General features: G+C 51.7%; 1 non-coding gene across 1 annotated transcript; it reads left to right on the plus strand.

Annotated features, from left to right (window-relative positions):
* Positions 1-11,123: 11,123 nt before the first annotated feature.
* TRNAS-UGA (transfer RNA serine (anticodon UGA)) lies at positions 11,124-11,196 on the plus strand. The gene has a single exon. It is a non-coding gene; the product is annotated as a tRNA-Ser (tRNA).
* The last annotated feature ends 5,663 nt before the right edge of the window (positions 11,197-16,859 follow it).

Raw genomic sequence — 16,859 nt, forward strand, 5'->3', positions numbered from 1 at the left:
GTCAACAGTTTGAGGTGAGCGCTTACGAAGCCGCCCCCCACTCCACGTGCAAGGGCGTCATCCGAGGCATCTCCCTTACCGACGGGCCCGCGGCGATCGACAAAAAACTCGTCAACCCGAGAAATCCCACGGCGCTGGGCGCCAGAAGAATCAAGAACACCGGCAGCGTGGTAGTCCTGTTCGAGGGTTACAGGGTGCCAAATTTTGTCTCGTACGGCGGCACTATTGTCAGGTGCACTTTATTTCGCAAGCAAATGGAGGTGTGCTACAGCTGCGGTAGACTCGGGCACCGCTCCAACGTCTGCCCTTCGCCCAACGACGCCATCTGCAGAGGATGCGGAGAAGCAAACCCCGACGCTCAGCATAGGTGCGCTCCCAAATGCAAGCTGTGCATAGGCGACCACCTTACCGCAGCCAAGGAGTGCAAGTGGAGATTTCAGACGCCGTATCTCGTGAGGCACAGACGGGGGGAACGCTCCCGCGCCCTCAACGCGGAACATTTCCCTCCCATGGATGGCGGGAATCAAGCCCGGCAAGCAGCGCCTCAACGCCGATATGGTCGCAGCCGCTCCCGCTCCAGGGGGAGATCCAGGTCTCGTGGCCGCTCCAGGAGTCGCACCAGGAGCCGCTCCGTCTCTAGGGCCAGGTCGAGGTCAAGATCCTGGGTGCGATCAAGATCCCGTTCTAGGGGGCGCCCGGGTTCCATAACCCAGCCAGCATCCGGGCCTCAGCCCGCCTCCACGCGTTGCGGAAAGCAGCCGACCCTTGTTTGGGCCGATCTGGCACGACCCAAGCCCGGCGCCAATACCGAGGCTGCTCCCTCATCTCGTAGCAACCCGCCCACAGAGCAAGCTAGAGACGCGGAAGTCATCCGCTTACGCAAAGAAAACGACGACCTCAAGAACACGATCAAGAGGCTAGTTAGCGAAATGGCGGAGATCGGAAAACTCGTTTCGAATGTGTCGGGTAACGGTGCGTCAGTCAAGGCCACCGAGACTCCAATCCCAGCTCCAGTAGACGGTACGGCGGCGTCCTCCAAACGCAGGGCAGTACTCAAACAAACATGTGAATCGGGAGCGTTGTCTGCAGACGTCAGCGAGATTAAGCAAAGTCTCGTTGGGCTGGCAGATGGCCTCAAACAGGTCACCGCTAGCGTCGCTTGCCTCAGTGATAACGTTCGCCAAATTCAGGTTGCGCTCGGGGACCCCAACAGGGGCCTCGGAGCTTTCGCAGATCGCATCGACGCCATTGAGGCGCGAATGGCTTCATCCGCCTCCGTCGTACAACCGCTAACCGTTCCCGCCATACCAAAGGAAGCTAGACTTCATTATCCCACCAGCGCGGCGACAGGAGATCCCAGTCTTTGCGCAGGCCTGACTGCCCCATTAGTGGGCTGTCCGTCAGGTCAGCCATAATGGATAGATCCAAAGAGAGTTTTCGCATTTGGCAATGGAACTGCAGAGGGTATTCTAACAAAAAAAGCCTCTCTGCAGCAGTTTTTCAGGTCTTCCGCTATGAAACCGCAGGTCATTGCTCTCCAGGAAACATTAATCTCCGCCGCCTCGCCCCAGGGCTACAGGGCCGTGTCGGGCCGGCCCGGGAGGCGAGGGATTTGCACCTTGATCGATAAACGGCTAACTCATATGACCCACGACCTCAAACTGGCGAGTGGTAGAATCGAATATGTCATGGTTGAGATCCTGCTCGACGTTCCGCAGCGGCATCAGCGCAGAAACAGCGTGTTAGTTCTCAATGTATATAGCAACCCAAGAGACTCGCGCCAGCAGTTTCAGACCATTCTCAAGAAGGCGACTGACTTGGCCGGCCGTCGACCCTTGGTCGTCGTCGGCGACTACAACGCACCATACGACTCTGGGGTCACGTCTACGACACTACCAAAGGGCGCAAGCTGTGGCAAGACGCCAACGAGGTGGACCTCACTCTGGTCACTGACAAGAATTTTCCTACATGCATCGGCAACTCCGTCACCCGGGACTCGACACCCGACCTCGCCTTCGTGAGGAACGTCGAGGACGTGGGTTGTGAGAACACCGCCATGGAGTTCGGCAGCGACCACTACATTCTCGAGATCAACTTAAATGTGTCTCGGAGTAGGGTCAGTGAATTCACGTTCATCGATTGGGACCATTTTCGCAAGATTCGTGAAGAACCCGGGAGAGCCAGGGTACCCGCCACTCTCGAAAAATGGTGTGAAGGCATCCGGAACGACGCTTCCGCGGCCACCAAAAAAGTGGAAACAGATCTCGACGTCGAGCGGATGGACAGCAGACTCGCCCACCTGATCGAGGCCAAAACCGCCCTGCTCCGCCGATGGAAGGGTCAAAGGCTCAATCGGAGACTCCGAAAGAAGATTTCGGAGCTCAACAAGGTCATCGATGACCGCTGCAAGGCGCTATGCCAGCAGCAGTGGGACGAGCTCTGCGAATCCATCGACGGACAGATGCGCAACGGCAAATAAGCACCTTCTCGATGAAAGCGGCTCGAAGTCAAATCAAAGGCACACGTTGGCCCGGGCCCTTCACGAAGCCACCAGGTCTCACACGGTCGATGAACTCGTCGCAAAACTCATACAGAAGTACCTGCCTGTCCGTCGCGACGGAGATCCATCGACCCAACTCCCGGACTACCGAGGCCCTGCACGCCCCGAGCTGGACGAAGACTTCTCCATTGCCGAGGTCAGACAGGCCATCTTCGCGCTCAATCGCAAGTCTGCGCCGTGTCCGGACGGAGTCACCCACAGATTGTTGAGGAACCTCGACGACACGTCGATTGTCTTTCTGACCGACAAGATAAACGAGTCCTGGAAGAGTGGCATTGTACCTGCAGAATGGAAGACGGCCTTCACGGTGCTCATTCCCAAGCCCGGCAAAGCCCCGAATATCGAGAACTTGATGCCGATTTCTCTGACCTCCTGCGTCGGCAAGGTCATAGAGCGCGTCGTCCTCAACAGACTTAACGGTGTGACGTGCAAGGGCCGGGGCAAGCGAGCCCAAGACCCACGACGAGGAGCCATGGTTCTCGGAGGCCAAGCGCGGGATCGACAGTAGTTGACTGAGCGGTGAACAGGTGGCGTGAGTGCGGGGAGGACAGCGGCGCGAGTGTGCGGGGAGAGAGTGAAAAGGGATCGGAGTGGTATTGCGGGTGTTTCGGCGCGGAAGGTTGGCGTTCGGGAAATAAAGCGGTAGTTCGGGACAACGTGTGGCGTGTCGTCAATCGTGACAAGTGGGGACCCGTCCGGGATCTACGTGGACATGGAGACAGTGGACGTTCCCGAGCAATTAGTACAGCATCTGCTGGGGCAGACGAGCGGATCCACCATAGAACGCGAGCAAATCGCGGCAGCTGTCAGACAAAGATTGATGGCGGCCGAGGCAGTGCTTATGGGTTCTACGACAACGACGGCGGCGGTTCAACCGGCGAGCGACTGCGCTCCGCGCTCCACAGGAGGTCAGCCAGGTCAGCCTCCAAGGTTTAAGGGGTTCAACGACCATCAGTCCCCCGAGGAATTTTTGGACCGGCTTGAAACTTTTTGTTTGGTCAGCGGTGTCGCAGCTGACGAGAGGCTTACGCACATTGTGCCTGCTGCGCTGGAAGGTAGCGCGAAGTTGTGGTGGCGATTCGTGAACTCGTTTGCGTCGTGGGAGGAGTTCACTGCGGCGTTTATTGCGGAATTCTCCTCCATTGACGCGAAGCGCCGGTTGAAACAAGAGCTGGAACACCGGACGCAACATCCCCAAGAAAATTTAAAGGAATTCATATATACCATCGCGGCCTACTACGACCGGATTGGCGGCGAAGTGCCCGAGTCGGGAAAGGTTGACCGCGTGCTGCGGCAGATGCACCCGCAACTCCAGGATTTGGTGGAGGGAAGACAGTTCAGCAGTCTCGCGGAGTTGGCGAAGGCCGCTGACGGTCTCATGGAGCGTTTCTGGAGGCGCATGCAGTACAAGCCACCACCACCTCCGACTGACCAAGTCGCGAGAGACTTGGCCTTCCAATCGGCTATAAACGTGGCCGCCGTGCCGGGAACACAACCCGGAGGGTTGATCACAGCGGCTGCCGCGTCGTTCCAGTATCCGCCGGCGGCATCCCCCTGGCCGTTGCACCCCGCGGCGATACAGCCCTCCTACCACCGAGACCAATTGCACGGATTGGCCGCATTCGCCACAAGGACGCCACATCTCTCAACGCCGTCACAGCAGCAAAGGTACCAGCCGCGTGACCACAGAGGATTCAACTGCCATCGCTGCGGAGGCGTCGGTCACATGGCCCGCGAGTGCCCTACAGGTCGGCGTGGCGGCCCACCCCGCTGCTACCAATGCAACGGGATCGGACATATCCGCTCTCAGTGTACGGGAAACGGGGGACGGTAGGTGCTACACCGGCAAGCACCTACGAGACTGCGCTGCAAGTAGCGGCCTTGGCCGGCAACAAGGAGCCTCTCCTGGAAGTGCAGATCGGGAGGACGACGTTCCAGGCCCTACTGGACACAGGCTCGAGTGTGAGCTTGCTTGGATTGCCGACGGCAAGGGTAGCGGTCGAGGCGGGCGCCAAACCCAAGACACAGGAACAAGCACTCCGCCTGGCAACAGGTTGGTCTCAGTCAACGACTTCCCACAAGTGCAAAATAAAGTGGGCGACAAGCAGCCGCAATCAATGCATCCTGTGTGTGCCAGACTTGTGTCGGGACACTGTGCTGGGCAGAGATTTTTTAACAGCAACAGGCATCTCATTACATGTATCGCTGGGTGGGTGGACGATTGGAACCGATCCACAGTGCATGGTGCCATTTTCTAAGCGCGAAAAGGACCCAGCGACAGCACTTGCAATAGAAGATGGAGAGTCGTACCACTTGCACAGCCTCTTTGAAGAAGTGCTTGTAGTTCCAGGCATAGAGAACATGCATCAGGCTGGCACCAGGGAACTACACCCAAGCATGAGTAAAGTTCTCGATGACTTTAGCCATCTGTTTACTACAGTTGCGGGATGTACCACCCTGGCTCAGCACCGCATTGACACGGGGGACAGTGCGCCCGTGAGATGCAAGCTACGTCCAGTGAATGCGAAGAAGCAGAAGATCATCGAGGGCTGTGTGGATGACCTCCTAGAACAGGGCCTTATAAGACGAAGCACCAGCCCGTGGACTAGCGCCCCAGTGCTCGTTGCAAAGAAGTCTGGAGGCTACCGGCTCGCTGTGGACTACCGTCCGTTAAATGCCCGCACCCGAGTACCTGCCTACCCAATGCCTCGAACAGACTGGCTGCTAGCGCAGTTGGGCCGAGCTATGTGGTTTTCCAGCTTTGATCTCTCCCAAGGATTTTTCCAAATTCCTGTTTGCTAGGCTGACATAGCTAAAACGGCCTTCATTTGCCTTCAAGGTACATTTGAATTTACGAGGATGCCCTTCGGGGTGGCAGGCGGTCCAGCAACTTTTCAAACCCTAATGGACCGGGTACTGCAGGGAATCAATCACCACTTTGCTATGGCATTTTTAGATGATGTCCTTGTATACTCAGAGACATTGGAAAACCATGTTGAACATGTAAGGGAAGTGCTACAACGCATTGAGGGTGCTGGTCTTACGATTAATCCAGATAAAGTACAGGTCTGCCGTCAGTCCCTCAAGTGTTTAGGTCACATCATCTCCCCTGGGCAGTGCAGACCAGATGAGGACAAGGTGCGTGCAGTGCTGGATTACCCAAGACCCAGTACAGTTAAGCAGCTGCAAGCCTTCCTGGGACTTACCGGCTATTATAGAAGCTTCATCCCTCACTTTTCACTGACGGCACATTCACTGACCATCCTTTTGAAGAAGAACGAGTCATGGCAGTGGGAGGAGCGCCAAGAACAGGCTTTCACTGCACTCAAGCAGGCATGGTGTTATAAGCCTCCCAGATCTAAATCGACCCTTTGTGGTGGAGACAGATGCAAGTGGCATTGGCATTGCAGCTGTGCTATGCAGGCTGGCCCTGATGGTCTGCAGCCTGTTTCCATCATTAACAGAGTCCTCACAGCAGCCGAGAGCCATTATACTGTCCAGGAGTGGGAATGCCTGGCAGTAGTCTGGGCAGTGGACAAGTTCAGGGCATATCTTGAATTTACGGAGTTTGAGATGCACTGTGACCACTCCTCCCTGGCATGGATGTTTAATACCGACCAAGCTTCACCCAGGGTCAAGCGTTGGGTTCTTCGGCTGCAGGGCTTCAACTGCCGAATCAAGCACAGACGAGGGCTGGCAAACATACCCGCTGATGCCTTGAGTAGAGCCCCTCTCCAGTGTGAAGACAACCCAAGTGACAACCTACATGAGACGCTGTTCCCTATTGCTGCTCCAGAACCTGAAGGCAAAATTACATTTGATGAAGTAGCTGTGGCCTCGGAGGTTGACTCTTCCCTGCTGAGTGACACAACACAGCTGGTACAAGAACAGGCTCGTGATGACCGCCTCTTAAAGCTGAAGGTGGTGGTCCAAGGGACTCAGCTACCAAGCTCGGACCCTGATCATCGCCTCTTTCGCGATCTGGCCGAAACAACGAAACTGCAGCCAAGCGGATTGCTGGTTCAGCAAAGAGGCAACCAGAAGGTAGCGTGGTTACCTAATCACTTGCGGCAGCTGGCACTGAAGGTGGCCCACGACCATCCCACTGCAGGCCATGCTGGATTTTTCAAAACTCTGAGGCGTATTGCTGCATGATTCGTCTGGCTGGGCATGCGAGCAGACATATCAAAGTATGTGCGATGCTGTACTGTCTGTCAGCGCACGAAAGCTCGGCGCAAAAAATCGGAAGGCCTCATGAGCAGTCAGTGGGCAACATCGCCCATGGAAGAGCTCAGTGTTGACACTATCGGGCCCTTGCCATCTACACCTCGGGGCCACAAATACTTGCTGGTAGTTATTGACAAATTTACGAAGTTCCCAGAGCTTTTCCCTCTACGAGTAGCAACAAGTGCAAAAATACTGGAGCGCATGGTGCAAGTCTTCTGCCGCCATGGCACACCTGTGGCCATCACCAGTGACAATGGCAAGCCCTTTGTTAGCACACTATGGCACAACCTCTTGAAACACTGGGGCATCAAAGATCGTCACACAGTGCCTTACCGGCCGGCTGGCCAAATGGTGGAGCGTCACAATGGCACAATTAAGCAGTGTCTACGGGCATACTGCTCCAACCACAAAGACTGGGACCGGCATATACCTGAGATCGCCCTTGCCATGCGTACTGCCGAGAGCGTCATCACCGGATATACTCCAGCATTGTTGTGTTACGGCCGCGAGTTGCGCACCCCATGGGAAACTGCAAGCGACAAGGAGGATACGGAGCCTCCGAAAGCAGCACGCCATGCACTTGCTGCAGAACTCCAGCGGTGCCTTGGAGAGGCCCTCCAGTATGCTCGGTCCCATCAGGCAGCTGCTTGGAAGGTGCAGAAATCCTGCTACGACCGTCGTCGTCAGCCAACAACCATCAAAGAGGGTGACCTTGTGCTCCTGGATTCACATACCTTGAGTGATGCGGCCAAGGGCGTTTCGGCGAAATTGGCACCGCGGCGAAGTGGACCTTATTGTGTAGTCAAACGATTAAGTGACAATGACTTTGTTTTGAGCGATCCTGCTACAGGACGTCATCGAACTACCGCCCACGCTGATCAGCTGATGCTCTACCACGAGCTATGGCTTCTCCCTACCAGCACAGCTTCACGATTAGAGGGGGGGGAGAGTTGTGACGTGCAAGGGCCGGGGCAAGCGAGCCTAAGACCCACGACGAGGAGCCATGGTTCTCGGAGGCCAAGCGCGGGATCGACAGTAGTTGACTGAGCGGTGAACAGGTGGCGTGAGTGCGCGGAGGACAGCGGCGCGAGTGTGCGGGGAGAGAGTGAAAAGGGATCGGAGTGGTATTGCGGGTGTTGCGGCGCGGAAAGTTGGCGTTCGGGAAATAAAGCGGTGTTCGGGACAACGTGTGGCGTGTTGTCGATCGTGACAACGGATACCTCGAAGACAACGAGGTTTACACGTACAACATGATCGACTTCCGCGCCGGACTGTCAACGCAGGATGCCATCAAACTAATCAAGCATCAGATTGTGGATGGCCGTTCCAGAGACGTCAAGGCTCTGCTCGGTCTGGACCTCGAGAAGGCTTTCGACAACTTGCTCCACACCTTCATCGTCAAGACCATTTCAGACCTGAGTCTCAGTTCCCGATTCCACAGCTACGTCAGCTCTTTTCTAACTGACAGGAAGGCCAAGCTTCGCATTGGAGACTTCCGCTCCGAAGATGTGCCCCTCGGAGGGCGGGGCACTTTTCAGGGCGCCGTCATCTCCCCAAGACTGTTTAACATCTGTATGATTGGTCTTTCCCAGAGGTTGGCGCGCGTTGAGGACGTCAAGCACACCATCTACGCCGATGACATCACCATATGGTGCTGCGGCGGCTGCGAGGGCAGAGTCTTAAGAAGCCATGCAGGAGGCGATCGACGTGATCGAGGAGTATCTCCGGCCCACCGGACTTCGATGCTCCCCCGCCAAGTCGGAGCTCTTGCTTTACAGAAAAGAGAAGGGAGGCAGACCCAGAGATGGGAAGCCAGTCTCCAAAAGCAGCGTCAGACTTCGCACTTGTGAAGGGGGCGGGGGGGGTGATACCCAGGGTCGACGTTATTCGGGTCCTGGGCATGTTTGTCGAATTCAACGGCGGGAACGGAACTGCTCTCCGCAAGATCATCGCAAAGACGGACAACGCTTTCCGCCTCGTGTTCGCAGAATCGCAAACCGGCATCGAGGCATAAAGGGAAACACTCAGGCTGATCAACGCCTTCGTACTCTGCCACCTCACGTACACGTTTTCTATGCAAAACTGGCTCAGAACGGAGCGAGACAAGCTCAATGTTCTCATCCGCATAGTAGTCAAGAGGGCTCTTGGGCTACCCATCAGGACCCATACCGAGGATCTCTTGAAGCTGGGGGTACATAACACCGCCGGGGAGATTGCCGAAGCCCAAGAACGCGCGCAACTCACTCGCCTGAGCACCACAGCGGCAGGTAAACGCTTCCTCGAAGAGCTGGGTTACCAGCTTGCGGAATTCCCGATAGCCCTGATCCCTAGGTGCATTCGAGACATGTTCGTAGTGGCCCCTGTGCCCCGAAACGTCCATCCCGTCCACAACGAGGGCAGACGCAAGGCCAGAGCAGCAGCTATCCTCAAACAGATCAAGCAACACGACGTTAGAGCAAGCTTCGTCGACGCCGCGGAGTACAGTGACGGGAAGACCCTTCCCGTCGTTGTGGTCGACTCGAGAGGCAAGATTTCCGATAGCGCCTCGATTTGCACTTCAGACCCCGGAGTCGCCGAGCAAGTCGCCATCGCCCTTGCCCTGCTAGACGGTCGTGGGTCCGAAATCTATAGTGATTCCAAAACGGCAGTTAGGGCTTTTCAGAAGGGTTGCATCGCCAAGGAAGCTGTGCGTCTTCTTAGCGGCTCGAGTCCATATGCTCTCACAAACCAATTCACTGGTTTCCCGCTCATGTAGGGTCGGTCAAGGGTGCTCCCCCGAACCTCAATGAGTCTGCTCACGAGGCTCACCGACCGCGCTTCCTCCATAAGGAGCACTGACTCCCCTCCTCTCTACGGTCACAGGGACGCTCCCGCTACTCACAACGAGATTATTAAATATTTCTACATGTCCAGAAGGGTCTTTCCACCCCCTCACCCCAAGTTGAATAGGGCGCAAGCCGTTTCGCTTAGGCTTCTACAGACCAGCACATATCCGTGTTTGTCCGCTCTCCACGAGGCTTACCCCAACGTGTATCGCGACGACGCCTGCCCGTCCTGCGGCCAGACCTCCACTCTACCTCATGCTCTGGGAGTGCGGGTCGACATACCCCAAGTTCATCAACGAGGAGTGGGACTCGCTTCTGCGTAGCCCCGCCCTAGAAAAGCAAATCCTGACCGTCTGGCGTACCCGCGACCGGGTCGGTGGGCTAGGCCTGCCGGTCCCTACATGGGACTAGCTGGGTGCGCGACGAGTTCGCGTTCTAGTCGGACCTGCAATAAGGTTTATTCACTCACTCACTCACTCACGTGATCCTTCATGATACGTCGCGCCGATGGTGGCGCGAGGTTTTCCTGTGGTGGAGCTCGCCCTCAATACCTGCAAGCATCGAGATGTACTGCGGTTGGTAACTTCGTAAATATTTTAGCACCACAGGATCAAACATTATCTTATGTGGGGACTTTAACGCGCGCAACTTAACATGAGGGAGTAATAACTGTGATGCTCGTGGCAATATCGTTCAATGCACCGCGGAAAGATGCAATCTGTTAGTATTCAATGATGGATCTGTGACATGTATGTGTGGATGTCGCGGCGCCAGTTGCATAGACGTAACACCATAGGCGGAGAGTTTTCATGTTTCCGGGGGACGGGAGGGCTTTCCGAACCCCCCCCCACATATATATATATATATATATATATATATATATATATATATATATATATATATATATAAATGAGAAGGAAGGGGGTTAACCGAGGGGCCCGTTATTTATTAGTCATATCATGAGAAGCCAACAAACACTGACACCAAGGACAACATAGGGGAAATTACTTGTGCTTAATAAATGAAAATAAAGAAACGATAAATTATGGAAATTAAAGTGCGTGAAAAAACAACTTACCGCAGGTGCGAAACGAACCCACAACCTTCGCATTTCGCATTGTTTTTTCATCCACTTTAATTTCCATAATTTATCGTTTCTTTATTTTCATTTATTAAGCACAAGTAATTTCCCCTATGGTGTCCCTGGTGTCGGTGTTTCTTGGCTTCTCATGATATGACTAATAAAAATCGGGCCCCTCGGTTAACCCCCTTCCTTCTCGTTTATTACATAGCGAGGGTCTCGAATCCGGCAACATTGATGCCTTCAGGTAGCATATGTGGGTTTATTGACCAGTTGCCTTCACCCCAAAAAAGATCACGTTCTCGTGACGCCTGCGGCAAAAAAGACGTTCCACGTCCGCCGTCAAGGTCTGTGAGTGTTGGCGCTGTCTAACACTCCCAGGGTTCCACTAGTACACATAGATACCCAAGAAAGTGGATGGGGAATCAGCGCCGCGGTAGCTCAATTGGTAGAGCATCGCACTTGAAATGCGAAGGTTGTGGGTTCGGTTCCCACCGGCGGCAAGTTGTTTTTTCATCCACTTTAATTTCCATAATTTATCGTTTCTTTATTTTCATTTATTAAGCACAAGTAATTTCCCCTATGTTGTCCTTGGTGTCAGTGTTTGTTGGATTCTCATGATATGACAAATATATATATATATATATATATATATTTCTGGCACTTGCAGAAACTTCTTGTGACCTCGAAGAATTGAACGCTGAAGTGACGGCGTTATATGAGTATATACACGACCTCATAGTAGGAGACAGTTCAGTTTCACAGAAGCAAGGTTTGGGTACGGGCTAGTTGGTATTCCGTGGTGTCAATCGTCACTTACAGCGCATACATAACAAGGGTCATAAAAGGACGGCGAAGACCAGCGTTGACTTCCAACTGATAAAAATCAGTGGGAAGTCAGCGCTTGTCTTCGTCGTCCTTTTTTGTCCCTCTTCTATGCATGCGCTGTAAGTGACGATTGATATCAGTTTCACAGCCTGAGTCCTCTCGTTGGTGTAATCACCCTTGGTGTAATTGTCGCGTACTTGGCTATCACTAATACTGCTTCACCCTTCCGGCGAAACTGCAGCCTCTGTGTCTCTGTTCCTTTTTTTTCTTTTTATGTGGGTCCGACTATAACAGTTGCCGCGCATGACTCCAATGGATTCTGGTTTTGAGTGCCAGCTTGGCCTCATTTCCGTTGCTGAGTGAATTATAGTGATCCCCAACCATCATGCACCAAGGCTTAAAGAAGGTGTAGTCGAAGAAAACGTAGTGCATATTGTTTCCAGTACAGCGAAGTAGACGCCAGTTACTGAGATTTAATTTGGTCATCATCATCATCAGCCTGGCTACGCCCATTGCAGGGCAAAGGCCTCTCCCATACTTCTCCAACTACTCCGGTCATGTGCTAATTGTGGTCATGTTGCCCCTGCAAACTTCTTTATCTCATCCGCCACCTAACTTTCTGCTGCCACCTGCTACGCTTCCTTCTCTTGGAATCCAATCCGTAACCCTTAATGACCATCGGTTATCTTCCCTCCTCATTCCATGTCCTGTCCATGCCCTTTTCTTTTTCTTTATTTGAACTAAGATATCATTAACTCGCGTTTGTTCTTTCACCCAATCTGCTCTTTTCTTATCCCTTAACTTTACACCCATCATTCTTTCCATAGCTCGTTGCGTCGTCCTTAATTTAAGTAGGACCTTTTTCGTAAGCCTCCAGGTTCCTGCCCCGTAGGTGGGTACTGGTAAGACACAGCTGTTATACACTTTTCTTTTGAGGGATAATGGCAACCTGGCTGTTCATGATCTGAGAGTGCCTGCCAAACGCACCCCCAGCCCATTCTTATCCTTCTGATATTTTTCAGTCTCATGATCCGGATCCGCAGTCACTACCTGACCTAAGTAGATAAGTACCTAAGTACCACTTCCAATTCCTCGCTAGATATCGCAAATTGTTGTTCTCTTCCGAGACTGGTAAACATTCCTTTAGTTTTCTGCAGATTAATTTTTAGACCCACCCTTCTGCTTTGCCTTCCCAGGTCAGTGAGCGTGCATTGCAATTCGTCCCCCGAATTACTAAGCAAGGCAATATTGTCACAGCCTAGTAGGAGACGGGAAAGCCGGTGTCGAGGACGTGTAAAAGTACTTTATCGGAGCAGTCAACACGACGTCGTTGTCGTCTCTGTTTTTCCACTCGCGCGCTACTTCAGCGTCGTTTTCATCGCCTGGCACATAGCTGTGGCGACCATATAGGATGTGGCATTTGCCCCTCCTTTGGAAAAAAAAAGACATCGTCCCGATGCACTAATCTCCGAAGGCTGTGCACAGACGGTGCAAAGTTGAGGTCATGAGGAAAAGTATGGCTTCATACGAAGCACGTGCACAACCTCGGGCAGATGCCGCCGGCGTTTGGAGAAATTATGACTGTCGGGGACAACTTCATAATTTACATCGCTGATGCGGCGCAGGACTGTGTACGGGCCGAAGTATCTTCGCAGGAGCTTCTCAGACAGCCCCCGCCGACGAATAGGAGTCCAGACCCACACCTGGTCACCGACGTTGTATGTGACGGGTCTGTGTCGAAGATTGTGTCTGGCATCGTATTCCTGTTGTTGTGTGATTCGCAAACGCGCAAGCTGCCTGGCTTCCTCTGCGCGTTGCGTAAATTCCTCGGCGCCAGTCTCGTCGTCACCGCACTCATGTGGCAGCATTGCGTCTAACATTGTTGTCACTTCCCGGCCGTAAACGAGGTTGAAAGGTGCCACGCGTGTTGTCTCTTGGCGAGCCGTGTTATACGCAAACGTAACATATGGTAAAATCTCGTCCCAGTTCCTGTGGTCGACGTCGATGTACATACTCATAATGTCTGCCAGAGTCTTATTCAAACGTTCGGTCAGCCCATTGGTTTGGGGATAAGCCGTGGTCTGTCGGCGAGTGGTACCACTTAGTCGCAAAACAGTATCCAGAAGCGCAGCCGTGAACGCAGCTCCTCTGTCTGTTATGACCACTGCGGGAGCGCCATGCCTTAAGACGACGGCTTCGATGAAAAATCGCGCTGCTTCGGCTACTGTTCCACGTTGGATGGCACCTGTTTCGGCGTATCGAGTAAGGTAATCTGTGACGATGATTTATTTATTTATTAACGCGATAGCGTTAAGGAGCTCGTGTCGCAGAAAAGCCGGTGTCGTCGGCGTCGGTGTCGGCGTCCGCGGCGTTGGCCGTGAGCGATAAATCACGGCAGGCACTTCATAAATAAAAGGCAACTTCCAAGATGGGCTGGGTGGGAATCGAACCAGGGTCTCCGGAGTGTGAGACGGAGACGTTACCACTGAGCCACGAGTTTTTTTTTTTCTTTATTTCCAATGTGACAACACAAAATAGAGAAACCAACACAAAAATGTTAAACGCGCCAACCAGTAGCTTGTTGACGCGACATTGCTAAAAATGTTTTAATGACACTAGGTCATTAAGTACAGGATACCATGTTGGCTGTTCGTCCTGGGACTGGTACACATCTCGGATATAGGCAATGCTTTCAATGAAGTTTTCTCTTACCGATCTTACAATAGGATCTGCATGTCTGACAGCCATTCTTGTTTTCCACATGCTATGCATGCTTAATACCATGAACATGTCATAGGGCACACCCCCGTCATTGTTAACCGCAAGAAAGTTAATTCCATATGGTGTGAGGGGCAAATCTTTTTTCAGCGTTCTCTGGAGGACGTCCCAATGAAAAATTGAATCTAAACAGTCTAGGAATATATGTGTTACTGTTTCTGGCTTGCGGCATAAAATGCAATCAACTGACCCGGGAAGAAAAAAGCCCTTTTCCTGCAGCCAGGGTTTGACTGGGAGCGTGCCACTATGGAGTTGAAAAAAGAAAGTTTTCACAGACGACCGAACCGGCATTTTTTTAACTCTCTTTAAAACATCCTTACCCGGACCGACAGAAAAAATGGCTCGATATAAAGGTACTGGAAGCATCACGTCACGGAGATCTTTGTACAATTGTTTCTTTGATACTATAATGAGATAATCAAAAGAGAAACGTACTCGAAGAATCTTGAAGGCACTTACAACTTCGCGTAGATACCCGCACAAGCCGCTTCCAGTAACGCCACACGATGACACAATAAACTCGGGGAGAACATTCTGCAGTCTCACTTGAAGCACTGCTCGTAAAAATGGGTCATGCTGGTCCCGCAAGAAAATAAACCTTGAGACAATCTGCCTCAGAAAAAGATGAGCTAAGCCAAGCCCTCCTGCTTTCAGTGAGTGAAATAAGTTGAGACGACTTGTGCGTTCCCATGTTGAATTCCATACAAACGATGCAAGAATTCTATGGAATTCTATGGAATTTCGATGCTTCAAAGCGGTACAAAAGCGCCTCTAGTGAACGCGGTGTTGCCTTAGAAACGAGCTGTTTCTAAGGCTCAGGCGTGCGTCGCTTGCTCAGGCGCACATTTCGTTGTCGCGCGGAACGCTGCGTTGCTCGACGCTCACCGCGTCCGATGCGGGGCGCGTAGTCGCTGCGCCGTAGCCCATTGTCGTACACCCTTGGCGGGTCGACGGGAACGCTGTCGCGTTCCACTCTTGAAGGCGAAGCTTAAGCGTCCTCCAATTTTGTATTTATTTATTTATTTATCATACCCTCAAGGTACGGTTGTACACTGCAGAGGGGAGGGGCAAAGTAAATACACAGGCAAATCACAAAATAAGGAAGCAAGGCAAACAACATGGCAAAAAAAAACATCGTATACAAAATAATAAGAATGGAAAATAGAAACTTGTAAGCGTGGCAAAAATACATGGCGTAACAAAAATAGAAAGGAAAGAACATAGCATATAATAATACAAGCCATAACTTAACATTATGGCATAAAAGCAGTTATTATACAGAACAAGCAAACGCAACATTAATTTGTAACATGAAACTTTGAAGTGTGCTTTTAAAGTTATTGGTGTCAGTTATGCTTGTAAGTAATGCGGGTAAGTTATTCCAATCTTTGCTCGTTTGGGGAAGAAATGAATATGAAAAGCCGACGGTGTTTTAGTGCGGTCAATGCGAGATGAAATGTATGGTGGCGGTTGAACAAAGATAGAAGGTAAATATGTGTTGTGGTAGTAGATTTTATGGAAAAGACATAAGCGAGATAGTTTTCTACGGGTTGATAGCAGTGGGAGGTGTAGGAGAGCTTTCATGTTAGTGACACTCGCAGTTCTTTGGTAGTTGGTGAGAATGAACCGGGCTGATCGATTCTGTATTGCCTCTAGAGACTGTATGAGGGTGTCATGACCAGGGTCCCATACTGATGATGCGTACTCTATTTGTGGACGAATGTAAGTTGTGTACAATAAGAGTTTTAGTGATGATGGTGCTAGAGAAAATTTCCGACGAAAGTATCCCAGTGTATGAGTGGCCTTAGATGTTATGTGATCAATATGAGTTTTCCAGGATAGATTGCTGGCAATGCGAACCCCCAAGTACCGATATGACGTTACACATTCTAGTGGGATGTTGTTTAGCGTATAGGTGGGGCAGATCACGTTAGCACGAGAAATCCTCATAGTCTTACACTTTCTAATGTTTAATTCCATGCGCCACGTACGACACCACCCATGTATGTTATTGAGATCCTCCTGAATTAGTAGAATATCTGAAGAATTAGTTATCTTACGATACAAGACGCAGTCATCCGCAAATAGACAAATGTTCGAGGAAATGCGAGTGGGCAAGTCATTAATATAAATTAGGAATAATAAAGGACCGAGCACAGACCCTTGCGGGACGCCGGAGTCAACTGGAGCTAAAGGTGAGTTAGCGTCATTAGTGGTTACAAATTGAACACGTGATGTCAGAAACGCGCGAATCCAATCAATTACGGAGGGGTCTATGTTTAGAACATTTAATTTATGAAGAAGCAATGCATGGTTCACTTTGTCAAACGCTTTGGAAAAGTCGAGAAATATACAGTCTGTTAAAAAACCAGAATCTAAACTTGCATGTAGGTCATTAGTGAAGAGGATGAGCTGAGTGTCACAGGAGAAGTTCTTACGGAAACCATGCTGCATAACTGTGAAGAAGTTGTTATTTTCAAGAAAATTAACTAGATGCTTGTATATTATATGCTCCATAACTTTGCATGGTACAGTTGTAAGTGAAATAGGTCTATAGTTC

Source organism: Dermacentor variabilis, chromosome 5, assembly GCF_050947875.1.
Source record: "Dermacentor variabilis isolate Ectoservices chromosome 5, ASM5094787v1, whole genome shotgun sequence".
Taxonomy (NCBI): Eukaryota; Metazoa; Arthropoda; class Arachnida; order Ixodida; family Ixodidae; genus Dermacentor; species Dermacentor variabilis.